We start from the raw sequence: 16806 nt of genomic DNA, 5'->3' as shown, positions 1-16806 counted from the left end.
CGCACCCGGAGGCACGGGCGGCCGCCGGGTGGGGAGGCCGGGACGCCTCCTGCTCCCCACCCTCACGTCGCGAGCCCTGGCTGCCAGAGCGGAGCGCGCGAGGGAGGCGCGGTGAGGAAGGGATGCCCGGGGACCCCGCTCTCTACTGCTCAGAGGTCTGTGCCAGGCTTCCTGAAGAAAGGCACGCGTATACGCGGGAGCCTGATTCATGACTTAAAGAGCCTTTACCCGGAGACTTGTCCGCGGCGAGGCACTGAACTGGCTCCTAGGAAAACACGCCGAGAACGCTAGGAACGTAAGCGCACCCCCGGTCCTCGCCCGGTCCTGGGGCCAGGGCGGATGGCTCCGGCTGACCGCGGTCTCCAGCAAACCTGCGGCTGAAAGCTCGGGCTCCTCTCTCTCCTCCCGTTCATCGCCAGAGATGTAACCCCCGAGAACTCTGCAGAGCACACTTTTTTCTCTGGCGCTGACAGGTGCAAGGCTCCCTCCTACCCATTTCCAGCGATGCTTCTGGGCTGGTGACAGGTTTTCGCGGGCAGGAAGCAGCAGGAAAGAGGTGACAGTAGGAGGAAGAAAGAGAGGCAGGTAGAAGTCTCCCCAATGATCCAGATGCCTTTCTATCTTTTTTTTTCTTTTTTTCTGGCTGGAGATTTGGTAGCTAAATCAGGATGCAGTGCAGTTAGGAAGCTGATTTTCAAAGGTGTCCCCTCCTGCAGGCTGAGACCAAACTTGAGCTATTAAAGCAACAGGTGGCCCTAGTTCTTATATAAAAGAAGGATAATGTCTCTGTCCTTGGTACCAGGGTGGTTTCAGGCTGGTTAACTCTTGCTGAGGTTTTCTGTTGGAGTGCGGCAAAACTGTATTATACAGATTTGAGAGTGATGAAAACCAGAAACAAGGCTTTTTGTTGTTGTTGTTGTTAATGTACTAAAGAAAAATGTCCTTGGACAAAAAGCAAGCAAACAACAAAACCACACACACACACACACACACACACACACAAAACAAAGTCAGAAGATAGTGGGTTGTCTCTGCCATCAACTACCTGTATGCTCTTGTCATTTCTGTTTTCCTATCTGGATTTTAGTTTCCCTCTGTAAAATGATGAGATTGAACTGGGTGCTCTCCATGGCATCTGTTAACTCTCAAATCCTCTTAAAACAAGCCATGTCCCTTTGGCCATGGATCTCTCTTTTAGGCCAATATCCTCTATTTCTTTACGTGTAAGAGACCTTTTTTTTTTTTTTTTTTTTAAACTCCAAAGAACATTACAAACATATTCTAGTACAGAGGACTTTTTCTTTTTCTTTTTTTCTTTTTTTTTCCTGTCCATCATCTATTCCTCTTCCTTCTAGGGATAGTACAGTCCATCAAATTCTTTTTGGATAAGCTCCTCCTCCATGTTTCATTACCTATGATTTGAGAATGGAACCCACTTCTTATAAGTTAGGGCTGGTGACTGGCTACAGTGATGAGTTAAAGGATGGGAATAGAGCCCAGCCAGAGCCATCCAGGACCAATCCCTGGACTTTTGTTGTGGTAATGCAGGACAGTGACACAAGGTTACCACTATCCAACAGACGATATGTGAATGAGTTAGAACCAAAAAAAAAAAAAAAAAAAACCTACCTCTTCCTCAAAATACTTCATGTACATCTTTTAGAAAATATACTATTCTTATTTTCTAAGAACACATTGCACAGTCTTTTTCAAGAGAACATGCTATAATTAATGTACTAATACTGTGTCTATGTACAATGTGAGTATCAATCAGTCTAGATGGGACTGTGCTACAATCTTACACTGTTATGGCCCCCACTCTTTCCTGGCATTCTGGAGCAGTAAGGATATAAGTGTGTAGCTGTGCCAGGAGCTTCCACATAAACAGAGAGACATTTGAATCCTATCATAAAAGACATAAGAGGGGAAAGGGAAAGGAGAAATTGGGGTGGGGGTAGAGAGAGATAGCGACCTGATTTAAACATCTGGACTCTTGGATCCAGACATGCCAGCAAGATTGCCTCTGGATTATTTTTTTCAGTTTTATACTATTTTCCTTCTGTTGTTTGAAGCCAAAAGGATCCTTTCTAATTCACCTGTTGTAAAACACCGGCTCAAAAAGGGTGGAAGGCCTGAAATGGGTATCTTAAGTTACCATCAGCTAATTTGGAAAGGGAGAGAGAAGCAAAGCAATAGGAAGGCATACTTGGGAATACCAGTACTACAATCCTAGTTTGGAGGCATTGGTGCCCCAGGCTGTATCTCAGAGATTATATCCTTATATAGTTTTTAATTTAAGAATATTTATTAGGAACTTGGTGACAAAAAAAATATTTAGAAAGCTGGGTAACAAGTAATGTCGCCTGATTTTTCACCTGCCCATGTCCTAGTCCATGTGGTACTTTGCCATGTCCATTTCACATCCTGTGGTTGCTCAATAAATATTTCTTGGCTGACTACGGAATGTTGCCTTACTCTATGCTCTCTCTTTGCTCTGCTCATTCTCCCCAAACATCTGGCAGCAATCATTGTCTTCTTTTTATTGCAGTCATCTGTGTTCATGTCTTATTTCCCTTGCCAAGTTGTAAGATCCTTGAGGGTAAGGGTTGGTATTATTTATCTTTTTCTCCTGGGCAATGTTTAGAATGGTGTTTTGTACCTAGGAAGCACTCATGTGTTGAATGAATCAAAACTGGTCTTGCCATTTCCCACTGCCTTTATTTGACAATGACTGAAACATAAAGTGGGCAGAGCAGAAACAGTATCGGATAAGTTGCTGCCCTCTTAGTCACACTGTGCAGTTTCTAGAACTTCAAAGATAATTAGTAGATTTTGAAATAATTGTGTCTTACAAAAACTGCCTAGGATTGAAATACTCTAATCTTAAAACTCTTGATCAACTATAAAGGGAGGCTTCCATCGGTTCTTCCTGAGTTAAGTGTTAATTCTTGGGTCCTTCTCATAGGCTGATTGAGGAAGGGCAGAAGCCAGGCACTAGCACCACTTGAACTGAGTGGAAAGAGTGATCTGTTACCAGAGAAACAGGGAAGTGATGCTAAGCTTGCCAAATCTACAGACATCCAAGCCTTACAGTATCTAATTCATCTTTATATCTTTAGCTACAGAGCACAGGATCTGGAACCTAACACGTGACACAGTATGTGCTTTTTTGAGGTTATATGAACCAAAAATCTCTGTGTAAGACTAGTTGATTTAAAACCGGAACAGTCATCATTCTAGCGCCATATTTAATGGGAAGAGAATCTAGTTTTAGGCCCAAAGATCATACATTATAAAGTGTTTTCACAGGCTTGGTTTTTGTAGTCCTTAACCTGTCCTCACCCAAGGATTAATAAAAAAAAAAATGTGTAACTCAAGTTAAGGGTTCAGTCCTAAGTTTATCTTTTTAACACTGTGTTTTCTTAATCATCTTAGTTTTATTTGCTTTATTATTTTCCTTTGCCCATTGTATTTCTGCAGAAAATAATGTCTCTCCACTTTCTCCACTTCCAATTAATTCCCTCTCTATTTAAACCGAATTTGTAATTTACAAAGTTGTTCCCCTTACCTGCTGCTATTCCTGCTGCTGCTGCTGCTAAGATATTCTGGCTCAGTTTCCATCCTTCATCTAAATTTCCATCCACAGTTGTGTTTTTGTTTTTGTTGTTTTCTTTGTTTGTTTCTTTAATACAATCTTACATCTGCATTGCACTACTGAGTGGAGGACACTTTTTAATGGAGAGAGAAAGAGAAAGTTTTCTCTTTCATCTGTTATACTTTCCTGTCATATTTATTTGTAGTAGATGTCTTATGCCACCCAGAATCTATTTCCTGATCCCATCCTTTAAGAAATTCTAATTTTGTACACCCCCTACGTTGGTAGGGGGAGAGATTCCTGCTGTTCCTTTGGTAACATCCACAGCCATTTCTTTGGACAAGAACCCCTTTCAGCCTCTATGAATCAAGATGGAACTATCAATCATAATGCCTTACCTACTCAAACTAGGATGTGGGCACACATCTAGAGTTGACAGAGGTGAGCTCTCCCTTCCCCTGATGAGGTCAAAGAACTCAAAGATAGGTAAAGAACCCGAGATTTGATGAATAATATTTACAGAAGTCAAGTCTGTTCCTCTTAACTTCTTATCCATGAAGATAGAAAGTGGGGATTCTCAGTTTTTCCTACCATATGAACAAAGAATTCTCTCTCTGAGAATAAACCAGTTCATGCAGGGAAGCAGATTAAAGATGTAGGGAAAAAGGTAGAACCATGATGAGATCATTTGGAACCCTAAATCCAGCAATGTCTGGATTAGTCACCCAATTTATCCCATTCTCTGCTTAGGCTAATAATTCAACTTAGTTGGGTTTCTCAAAATTGAGGATGCTAATTTAAATCATTACTGCTTAAAGGTAAGCACATAATTAAAAGAAAAACAGCTACTGATTCTTAAATACCCATAAGAATAATCTATAGAAAGTTTTGAACTCTCATATGAAAGTGTATTAATTTTAGAGTTAGCTCTTGATGGGAATCCAGACCTTGACCATATGATACCAAACTCCAAATGACAGTGATTTCCAATGACCTCTTGAATGAAAAGTAAAATTAAAATTTAAGAAGGCTTGAGTATAACTAATGGGTTTTTAAATTATCTTCAAAAAACAATATAATGTTCATCTCATGATAAAATATATAGCAACAGTACAAGTTTTTGCATGTGTGTTGAACATAGAGGGTGTGTTATTTTACCTGTCTATAGCTAGTAGTAATTCTAAAGTAGTAGAGTTTGCTTATTTGGAAGAATCACATCTATATATTCCCAACTGCTTATCTATGAGCAATGGTGCATTTGAACCTTACAGTTGAATCTCCTGGATTTCTTGACTCAACTATGACCAATGTGTGAGGTTTATGCTGTTTTATTAAGCAGAATGTTAGGCGTTAGAATGGGCAGTACATGTGCAGTGACTCATTTAAACTCTGTGCAAAACCTATAAAAGAGTCCCCCTTTCTGGTTCCCAAGTACCCCTTTTATTATGGTATTAGTGTACTCTTTAACCCAATCTACCAAGGTATACTATATTTCAGTAAATATTAACTGAGTGTTTTATTTTTTATGACAGCTCTATTTTCACAATCCCCGAACATAGCCATCTAAATGAACTTTTGCGCCCTTCAACATTATCCAGGTGAACCTAATTTAATCACACAAGTCCTTTAAAGGTAGAGAATTTTATCTGATCACTTGTAAAAGATTAAATCACAGAGACTGTAAGTGTGAGAGGGCTTCATATGATGGAGGTTCTCTGCTGCTGAAACGGAGGAAGCCACATAGAGACTTGAGAGTGGCCCTAGCAGCTATCTGGCCACTAGATGATCGCCAACAAGAAGAGAGAGACATTAGCCCTACAGTTGCAAGGAACTGATTTCTCTTAATAACCTGAATAAGCCTGGAAGTGGGTTCTTCCCTCTGGCCTCTAGGTGACTAACCAGCCCTACTGACTGATGCTCTGACTTCAGATTTGTGATAGCCTCAGGAAAGAAGCTAGCTGAGCTCACCCATATCTACAGAGCTGTGAAATAAATGAGTGCTGTTTTAAGCCACTGAATTTGTGGTAGTTTGTGACACAACAATAGAAATAAATATGAACAGCTAGTGTGAATATGTTCAAGAATTTGAGAGAAACATGAAAGCAATGAGGAGACAGATAGAAAAAATATAAAATGAACCGAATGGAATGTCTAGAGCTGAAGAATACATTATCTGAACTTCACTGCATGTGGGTAACAGCAGGTGCACACTGTATGAGAAAGGAGAGATGGACTTGAAGAAACACAAAGCATCAATCAAGATAGACCATATATTGTTCCACAAACAAGTCACAGTACATGTAGAGTATTGAATTCATTCTAATAAGCCTTAACTTAAAAATAACTGACAAAATATCTTGAAATCCCCTAATATTTGAAAAATAACCATACACTTCCAAATAATAATTAAAACATAAATATCCAGGTAAATTAGAAAATATTTTTAAACAACTGATAACAAAAACATCCTGTCAAAATTTATTGAGTGTAGCTAAAGCAGGCCCTTGGGAGAGATTTAAATACTTAAATACTTATATTAGAAAATACATATATATTTTAAATTCAACCATCAGATTTTGCATTAGAAACTGGAAAAATAAAATAAATTAAGGCCACAGTAAGTAGAAAGAAATAAAGAATAAAGAGCATAAATCAATTAAATAGAAAAGGGCAAAAAGAGAAAAATCAATAATACCACAGCTGTTCCTTGTAAAGATCAGAAAAATTACGTGTCTAGGTGGGCAGATAAAAAAAAAAAAGAAGAAAGAAATGATTAATATAAAAATAAAAAGATTGCTCTAGATCCTAGACTCATGAAAAGAATAGGGAAATGCCATGAAAATTTTATATAAAATAATTGATAGTTTAATGGATAAATGCATTTTAAGAAACAACAAAACTGACTCAAAAAGAAGGAGCAAACCTAAAAAAGCTTGTGTCTTTTAAATTTTCTTAATGATTAAAACCTTCCCATGATTGCCTGGGGCAGGTGGTAGGAATGAAGATTAACTGGAAATGTGTATGAAGGATCTTATAAGGGAAATGAAAATGTTCTAAAACTGATTTATGTTGATGGCTGCACAATTATGTTGATGGTATAGTTACCAGGAATGATTAAATTATATGCTTGAAATTAGTGAATTTACAAGTAAAATATATCTTGAAAACTCTGTGTAAGATTAATAAAATAATATGTAAAAATTATTTCACACAATGAAAATCCAAGGTTTGTATGGCTTTCCTAGTGAATTTAACCAATAATTTAAGGAAAAATATCAATCTTACACAGACTTTTTCAGAAAACAGAAAAGAAGGGAGCAGAAATGTTTCACAAAACACGTATTTGATAAATAACTTATACACAAAGAAGATTATATGCACACACAGGATAAGAAATACAAATATTCACCAAAGAAGATATACAGAAAGCAGCAGGCATACAAAAAGATGCTCAACAGCATCAGTTATCAGGGAAAAGCAAAATTAAAACCATAATGAGATCCTACTACCTATTAAAATAGCTAAAATTTAAAAAGACTGGATGTTTGAGTGTTGGCAAAGACACAGAGGTAGGTTCATCTAGGTTCATCCACTGCTAGTCAGGATGTAAAATGGTGTAACTTACTTTAGAAAAGTCTTTCTCAGTTTCTTAGTTCAATATGCAGTCCCACATTTCCACTTCTACCCAAGGAACTAAAATGTATGTCCACAGAAATTTACATTTGTGATGGTGTTTTCTAAAAAAATTATAAAATGGAAACAACCCAAATGACCATCAAAAGATATACTATGTGGCAGCCCGGGTGGCTCAGCGGTTTGGCGCCACCTTCAGCCCAGGGCGTGATCCTGGAGACCCGGAATTGAGTCCCACGTCAGGCGCCCTGCGGGGAGCCTGCTTCTCCCTCTGCCTGTGTCTGCCTCTCTCTCTGTGTCTCTCATTAATAAATAAATAAAATCTTAAAAAAAAGATATACTATGGAATTTCCATACAATGGAATACGATTTGGCTATAAAAAGAAACAAACCATTGAAACAGACTACACAAACAAATCTTAAAAATATTATACCAAGTAAAAAAAAGAAAGATTTTTTAAAAAAGAGTGCATTCCATATACCTTTTATATTGATTTCTAGAAGAGTTAAAATCAATGTATAGTAATAGATCAGCCTGGGTCTGGCAACAGGGACTAGATTCAGAATACAGAGGAATAAGGGATATTTCCAGGGTGAATGAAATGTTGATTGTGGTGGTGTTTCCTATATAAAATTTTACCTAGTCTATATGTTCATAAACTCATCAACATATATGTTAAATATGTGTGCATTTCTGTTTATCTCAATTATACCTCAATAAAGTTTATATAAAAGGTTAAAAAATCCTATGATCTGGACAGATTCAGATCCTATGATCTAGATTCAGCTCTTCTCTTATCTATTTTTAGCATGTATAAACTGAGGAGTCTTTACTCTTTGAATTTTAACATTTCTCTCAGCTCTAAGTATATCCCATTATTTTTATAATTATTGGTAAAATATAAACTTGCATAATGTTTCCTCATGAATTTTTATACTTATATTTGTGTTGTTTGTAAAAAAATATTTTCCCATAAATTAAACACTGGTTAATGTTATAACTAACACTTTCAAAAAGGCATTGATAAAAGTGTTTTAGAAAATTATCTTTCCAACACTGACAGTCTCACTTCTACTTGTGGAGTGGAGTGGACCTGTTTACCGTTAGAAATTTTTTAACTATAAAATATCATCTGATTCTCTTGCCTGACATCCTCACTTTTCAGGAAGTGGTATCCCATATTTTTATCCAAAATAGTCTTCTCTATGCCAGAGATGTCAAAGTCATATCAGACTTCATATCTTGTCATACACTCAGCAGTTATAAAGGAAGCTGTTGGTTCCTTATGGTTTTTCCTTTTTTTAAATCTTCTGTTCTTATGAGATGTGTTCATGCTCATGTTTCTACTATGGAATAAAGTTTTAAGACCATGGAATGGTAAATCTGCATGTCCTAGTTATCCATTCAGAAAAGATACATGGAGAGATAGCCAGTCTATAAAAAGTAACCTGGTAAAAATCAAATATAGTTAACAACCCAGCTATTTGTTTCCAGAGTAATTCAAAATTGTGTGATATGTCTGCTACAGTTGGAACATTTCTGGCTCAATTATAACTGAAAGGATTCTTGAATTAAGCGAAGTTAAGATAATTTTAGAGTCAATGGAAATGTTCCACACCTCGATTGTGATAGTGGTTACATGGGTTCATATATCTGTCAAAAATAATGGATTCATACACTTAAAATGTGTGCATTTTCTCCAAATACCTTGAAAAGCTTAATAATAATTTTAAAAGAGTAACTTTACAGTAGAAAAACATGTCCAACACCACCTCAACCAGGTAATCCAGGTTAACATCAATAGTGATAAGCCATGTGGATTGTAGATACCTTAGATTTGATGTAATAAAATCGGCATTTAACCCCTGTGGTTTCCTTCCCCAAACTCACAGTCCCGTTCTAATAGTGTGAAAAATATATTTTAAAAAATCCCAATTAAGAGATAGTCTACAAAATACCTGAGGAGTACTTGTCAAAATTGTCAATGTCATCAAAAACAAGAACAGCCCAGGGTACCTGGATGGCTCAGTTGGTTAAGCATCTTACTTTTGATTTTAGCTCAGGTCATGATCTCAGGTTCCTGAGATAGAGCCCTGCATCAGGCTCTGAGCTCAGCTCAGAGTCTAATGGAGATTCTCTCTCCTTTGCCCCTCCCCAGCCCACCCCCTCTCTCAAATAAATACAACAACAACAAGGAAATCCTGAGAAACTGTCAAAATTAAGAAGACCCTAAGGAGACATGGTAACTCAATATAATGCAGGATCGTGGATGGAATCTTGTAATAACAACAATAAGAAGAACAACAAAAAACATTAGGTGAAAACTAAGAAAAAATGAATGATGGACTTTAGTTAATAAAAATATGTCAATACTGGTCATTAGTTGTGAAAAATTACATAAGATGCTTATAATAGGGGAAACTGGATGTGGGGTCCATTAGAACTCTCCGTACTAACATTGCAACTTCTCTGAAAATCTGAAGCTCTTTTCCGAAAATAAAAGTTTACCAAAATCATTTTTAATAATAGATGTGTATATAAAAATATATGGGAGTTCATACATATCAATAGGGGAGGCAGTATTAGGGTGATCATATAATTCACTGTCCAAATCTGGACTTTTTTTTTTTTGAGTAGAAGGGGAGGCTATTAATAGTTATATGAAGAGGCATGCACTAAGATATATGGTCACCCTAAGTACAAAGTCATATTAAATATTCAAGTTCTTATTTCATGCTTCCCATGTTTCAATTCATTCTATACCACTTACTGGTTGGGTAAATTTAACTTCACTGAGCTTCATTTGCAATTTGAGAAGGAAAGGAATATTTACCTAATAAAATTTGGAAGAATTGAATGAGATGATCAAATTAAAGAGCTTACTTAGTAAATTCCTAGCACATGATCAATAGTAAATTGTAGATAGTATTTGTGCGTATGTAGACATCAGTGAATTTTGCCAAAACATGCCTACCTAATTACACTGCATCTTCTACATTAATGTGTCCTTTTGTTTTTCACCCGAATCCAATATAAATATTATACTGCTTAATAGTTAGGTCAGATGTCACCTAATATCTCCTAGGTCCCACCCAAGATGTGTTAAGACTGAAGCACATGTACAATAGTGATGATAATTAACATGGTAACATTAAAACAAAAATAAATGATATTGACTCTACAGCTTCTTTTTCTTTAGATAACTCTCTCACTTCTTATCTTGGAGGGTCTTTTAGTCTCATGGCCCCAGCACCCAACTGCAGAAACAGAACATGGACAAGGCTGCCACACATTCTCTTAGATACAGCGATTGGTCCAGAAATGGGTCTTAGACTAAAGCAGAGTCACCTAAAGTCATTTGAGGAAGAGAGGTAACTTTTACCTTTGAATTTATGACTTCTAATGATGTCAATCCAGAGCTACAAATGGTCCTTTCCACAACATGAAAAGACATTTCTTGAGGGTAAAGCCAATGCAGAAGTAAACAAAACTGAGAGACATAGAGGAGACAGAGTTCTAGTGTCATGGTTTGAACTCCTGAGTTCTGTTGTACCTGAATGCATCCCCCACACAAGAGTTTTTTTCCTACTTAAGCTGATTTGAATTGTTTTCTGTCACATACAACCGAAGAAGCCACAAACCATAGAGTGAATTTCCCATACATTCTGTGCTTGCCTATACTGCAGTAGCTATCATACTTTGCATGACTTCTTGAATTGTCTTCTTTTCCTCCATAGCTGGAAATCTCTGATAAAGACTGTAGCCCAGAGACTCAATCTTTATCAAGTTAGAATCTCTCCGTCTTGGTTGTTGACTTGGAAATGTTGGTTGAATAAATAAATTTTACAGTTCTTACACAGGTGAGTTGAATTATTTGCCCTCCACCACTAGATTTTACAGAGAATAGGTGAATAGAAGGACAAAGTTGCTGGTTTGATTCTGGACATTTTCCTCTTCCATTATCGTCTCTATTTCAATCTGTTATGAGGTCATTTTTCTCTGATGCCTTGCTTGTCCTTGAGGAAGAAGCTTGCAAGATAACTCACACACTCACTCTTTATGTGTTCATTATTCCTGCATTAAAGTTCAGGGGGCTTTCTACCCTTTGCTGTTATGCCGTTGATCTTTCATCTTTTCAGCTGCTACTCTGCTGTCTCTGTATTTGTAATTCCTTGCCCACATTTGCTAATCGGGAATATTCACTATAATAAATAACCTCTTTCAACTGTTAAGTGATGGAAACCACACAAACTAGATGAAGCAAAAAAAGGTAATTTTGTTAAGCCATATTGTTGGATGTCCAAAGGGAAAAACTAGCTTCAGATGTGGCTGGATCCAGGTACTTAAAAATGTCTTGGGGCTGTTCATCTTTCAGGGTTTGTTTGCCTTTTCGTCTCTCTGCTTGTTGGCTTTATTCTCTCCTTTTGGGGCCAGCCTTCTTGCATTGGCAGATAAGACAATCACAGATCCAGCCACCCTACAGGATTGTTAAAGGTCAAAATCCAGAAGTAATAGAGAGATCACTATGCCAATGTCCATAAAACAAATACAAAAAATATCATGAAAGTAATAATGTTGAGCAAAACTGAGTCATGTTTTAGATCAGGCAGGAAGTGATCAGCCGCTGTGATTGAAAAACTCAATAGAACTATGTAGATAACAGAAAAGCAAAATTAAACTGGAAATAACAGTTGCTCACTAAATACAAACAGGAGGCAGAAGAAGAGAAACCAACATATAACTTCTTTTTTACTGTAATTCTGGGAAGCCAATTTACAGATCTTGTTTTTAGGTAGTAAAGGAGTAAGTTCTAGACAGAAGTTACATAGAATATCAAAGTCCATTCCTCAAGACCGACCTTTCTTCATGACTTTTTCCATTTCCCACTCTGAAACACACCCATGCATCAAAATGGCAAACTTAAGGAAATCCCATCACCATCACCATGCTCTCAAGTTTGACTGCCTTGCCAGGTGGGGCCACACAAATGTTAGTGGTAACTGAGTTCTATTAAATATTTTTGTTGACTCACCATACTCACCAAGCATATAGTCAACTCACATGCAGCCTACTTCATCTGTTTACATTTAGCCTTGACACCCACATCTGCCTCACTTCTTATTGCCCCAATTATTTTCCCTAGAATTTCCAAAATATTGGACAGTACTGTTTAAAATCGTGGAACAAATGTCCATACAAAATAATTAACATATGGTAACATATTTCAATTAAGTCTCTCAATTTGGATCTAAATAATCTCCATCAGTGGTTCTCACCTATAGGTGATGTTGCCCCCCAGTGGATGTTTTTCATTGTCTAGAGACAATTTCAATTGTCACAACTGAGAGATCTCTTCTGGTATCTAGTTGGTTGAGGCCAAGGATGCTACGAAACATCCGACAATGCACAGGAAAACAAAAAATAAAAAATGATATAGCCTGAAATTTCAGTAGTGCTGAGGTTGAGAAATCTTGATCTGGATTAATAGCCTATGGATTTTGGACAAAATTTTATTATTTAAATTTTTTGTCACTTTCAATATCTATAATATACTCAAACAGATGGAGAAAGAATGTCAATCTTCTTTGTAATTCTTTTCCTTTTTTCTTTCTATTCTTTTTTTCTTTTTCAAGGCATCGTGTCCAATACATCATGACATTCCAATTGGGTTCTTAGATCCTTAATAAAAAAATGAAATAAAAACACAATGCACTAAAACTCAAGAAACTATGGTCCTAGTTCCAATTATGTCTTTTATTAGACTTATGACTTGGGAAAATCATTTAGTCCCTTAGAAACTAATTTTCTACCTTTTCAGTATAAAATATTTAGATTAAATCATTGGTTTCAAACAAATTTTTCATCTTATAAAGAAGATCACAATGTAAAAAGAAACTCAAACAAATGCCATGGGGGAAGAAAATTGAGGAACCAAGAACCCTGCTAATTTAGGTCACCTCCTTCCTCCACAATGGTACCAGAGGTGGATTCTTCTAAATTCATTTTACTCACCACAGAATTCAATTAACTTTATTTTCCTTTCCAGCACTAATGTTGAATGACAAAGCAAAATTTATCTGTCCTAGGCCCCATTTTTATAATTTTTTGCTCTCTATCAGGGATTCAAGTTTGACCTAATAAAATAACCACATCTATTCTTTTAGGTACCATCATGTAGAAATATTTTAGAGATAAATACAGAGAGGTCTCTGAGAATTATTCTAATACTTATAATCTCAAGCATAATGCCCATCTAGTGCAGGTGACATTTTAGGTGAGGGTACCATTTTATTTCTGTCAAATAATGTGAAAAGATCGCTTTTTCAAGAATTGCCTCAAAAAGCCTAAAATGATAGGCCACAGAGCAAACGATGTTCCAGAGACAAAGACAAGTGATAGAAGGTCACTCCCTAGAGCAACCACTTGATATAGAAAAAAAAAAAAAAAAAAAAAAAAGTCTCATAAACAGAAAAAATACTTCTGATTTTTTTTAAAAAAAGGAAAAAAGTACAAAACAATATTTTCACTGTTAACAGGATTTTTCTAACAATGTTTAAACTAAAATTTGCAAATAAGCTTTTATAGGACCAGAAAATGAGCAAGGATATAAGACAAGCAAAGGCACTTATTAAGAATTTATCCATCTCTTCTAGTTATCCCAATTTGTTGGTGTATAATTGTTCTCAGTAGCTTTTCACGTTCTCTTGTATTTGTGTGGTATCAGTTCTCATGTCTCCTCTTTCATTTATAACTTTATTTGAATCCTCTCTCTTTTTTTCTTCATAAGACTAGCTAAGGGTTTGTGTATTTTATTTTATTTTCAAAATGCCAGCTATTAGTTTCATTGATCTTTTCTACTCTTTCTTTAGTCTCTTCTTCATTTCTTTCTATTTTTATCTTTATTACTTCTTTTATTCTTTTCACTTGAGCATAGTTTGTTCTTCGTTTTCTAGTTCCTTAAGGTGTAAAGTTGTTTTTTATTTGAGATCTTTCCTTTTACTTATTGTGGGTATCTCCCAATACATAAACTTCTTTCTTAGAACTGCATACTGTAATTTATAATATGTTGCATTTTGCTATATTCCATGTTTTGGTATTTTGTAATTTCATTTGTCTGAAGATTTTCCTTTGTTTCTCTTTTGTATCTTCTTTGACCCACTGGTTGTTCTGTAGCATGTTGTTTAATCTCCAAATATTTGCAAATTTTCCAGTTTTCTCCTTATAATTGATTTCTAGTTTTATATTATTATCGTCAGTAAAGATGCTTATATGTTTTCAATCTTAAATTTTTCTGAAGAAGACATAGATGGGCAACAGCACGTGAAAATGTACTCAACATCACTAATCATCAGAAAATTGCAAATCAAAACCACAAGATATCACCTTGCACATTAGAATGCTTATATTGAAAAGACAAGAGATCACAAGTGTTGGAGAGGATGTGGAGAAAAGGGAAGTCTTGTGCACTGTTGGCAGGAACATAAATTGTGTAGCTGCTATTGAAAATATATGAAAGCTCCTCAAAAAATTAAAAATAGAACTACCATACGATCCAGCAATACTACTTCCAGTATATATACATAAATGAAAACAGGATCTTGAAGAGATGTCAACACTCTCATGTTCAATGTAGCATTATTCAAAATAGCCAAGACATAAAATAGCCTAGTGTCCTTCCACAGATAATGGAGAAAGAAGATGTGCAGTGGATACATACAAATATTAATCAGTCATGACAGAGACGGACATCCCAGAGTTTGTGACAACATGCATAGACCTTAAGGACATAATGCTAAATGCAGTAAGTCAGACACAGAAAGACAAATATGGTATTATCTCATTCATATGTGCAACCTAACAAACAAACAACTTACAGAAACGGAGACTACAATGGTGGTTACCAGAGGTAGGGGGTAGGGGAGATTATAACCAGAGTACAAACTTCCAGTTTTAAAATGAAAAAGTTCGGGCACCTGGGTGGCTCAGTGGTTGACTGTCTGCCTTTGGCTTAGGTTGTGATCCTGGGGTCCTGGTATCGAGTCCTGCATCAGGCTCTCCATAGGGAGCCTGCTTCTCCCTCTGCCTATATCTCTGCCTTTCTCTATGTCTGTCATGAATGAATGAATAAATAAATAGATAAATAAATAAATAAATAAATAAATAAATAAATAAAATCTTAAAACCAAAATAAAATAAAAAAATTTTGAGGATCTCATGTACAGCATGCTGATTATAGTTAATAAAACTGTTTAGCATACTTGAATATTCTCACCACAATAAAGAAATGGTAGTTATGCGATGTGAGGGAAGTGTTAGTTCACACTATGGATCATCATTTTGCAAGATATAAATGTATCAAATCAACACTGTATACCTTAAATGCTGCACATCTATATCTCAATAAAACTGAGGAAAAGTTTGTTCTAAGTCCTGCTCTTTCCTTCCCTTCCCTCTCATTTAGTGTTAAACATTTTGTTTTTTCTTTTCATAACAAAACAAAATTTCCCAAGTGACTAATGTAGAATACTAGTATCAAAAAGTATTATTTTTCTATTTTATTTTTTTTAATTTTTTGTATTTATTTATGATAGTCACAGAGAGAGAGAGAGAGGGGCAGAGACATAGGCAGAGGGAGAAGCAGGCTCCATGCACCGGGAGCCTGATGTGGGATTCGATCCCGGGTCTCCAGGATCGCGCCCTGGGCCAAAGGCAAGCGCCGAACCACTGCGCCACCCAGGGATCCCTATTTTTTCTTTTTTATTTAAGAAAGTACATAACCAAATACACCCTCTTGTGGATATTATCCACTGCCAAATAAATTTTCTGAAAAGTCTTGCAGCAAAATTAACTTTTTAAATTATTTCCTTAAGATATTTCACAACTAAACGCTGCCCCAACCTTCTCTTTTATATTTTTCAAGTAATAACTGTGAAAACCTATGAAGCAGGGTACTTAGGTGGGCTCAGCTGGTTAAGGGTCTGCTTTGGGCTCTGGTCATAATCCCAGGGTCCTGGGATTGAGCCCTGAGTCTGGCTCCCTCCTCAGCAGGCAGTCTGCTTCTCTCTCTCTCCCTCTGCCCTTCCCCCCTGGCTTGTGCTCTCACTCTCTCTCGCTCTCAAATAAATAAATAAAATATTTTTAAAAAGTAACAAACCTATAAAGCTAGCAGAACAAATTCTAGAAAATGTTGATCTTTGACTTGTATCTTCCTTTCCCTCTCTTCTTTTAAAAATTCTTTGTAATCTGCATTATAGCCCTTCAGGCCTGCATTGTATACCCTCAGTAGTAGAAGCACTTCTCCAAGAATCTTCGAGAACTCCAAATTTCTGATTTCAATGTTGTCTTTAAGTCTCCATCCTGATTAGCTTTCCTGCAATGTATATAAACCACCCATCCCTCACTCCTTGATTTTCTGAGTCCCTTGATTTTCAAAGAATTACTATTATCTCCTGATTCTCCTCCTCCTAAGTGGCTTTCCCTCCCTTGATTCTGTATCAGCTTATAAATAAATCTTCACTAGGACTCTACCCTTAGCTCAATTATTTATTTTCTTTTATTTCCTTTTTTGTGTGATTGT

Source organism: Vulpes lagopus, chromosome 7, assembly GCF_018345385.1.
Source record: "Vulpes lagopus strain Blue_001 chromosome 7, ASM1834538v1, whole genome shotgun sequence".
In the NCBI taxonomy this organism is placed as follows: domain Eukaryota; kingdom Metazoa; phylum Chordata; class Mammalia; order Carnivora; family Canidae; genus Vulpes; species Vulpes lagopus.
This window is presented reverse-complemented; position numbering follows the sequence as displayed.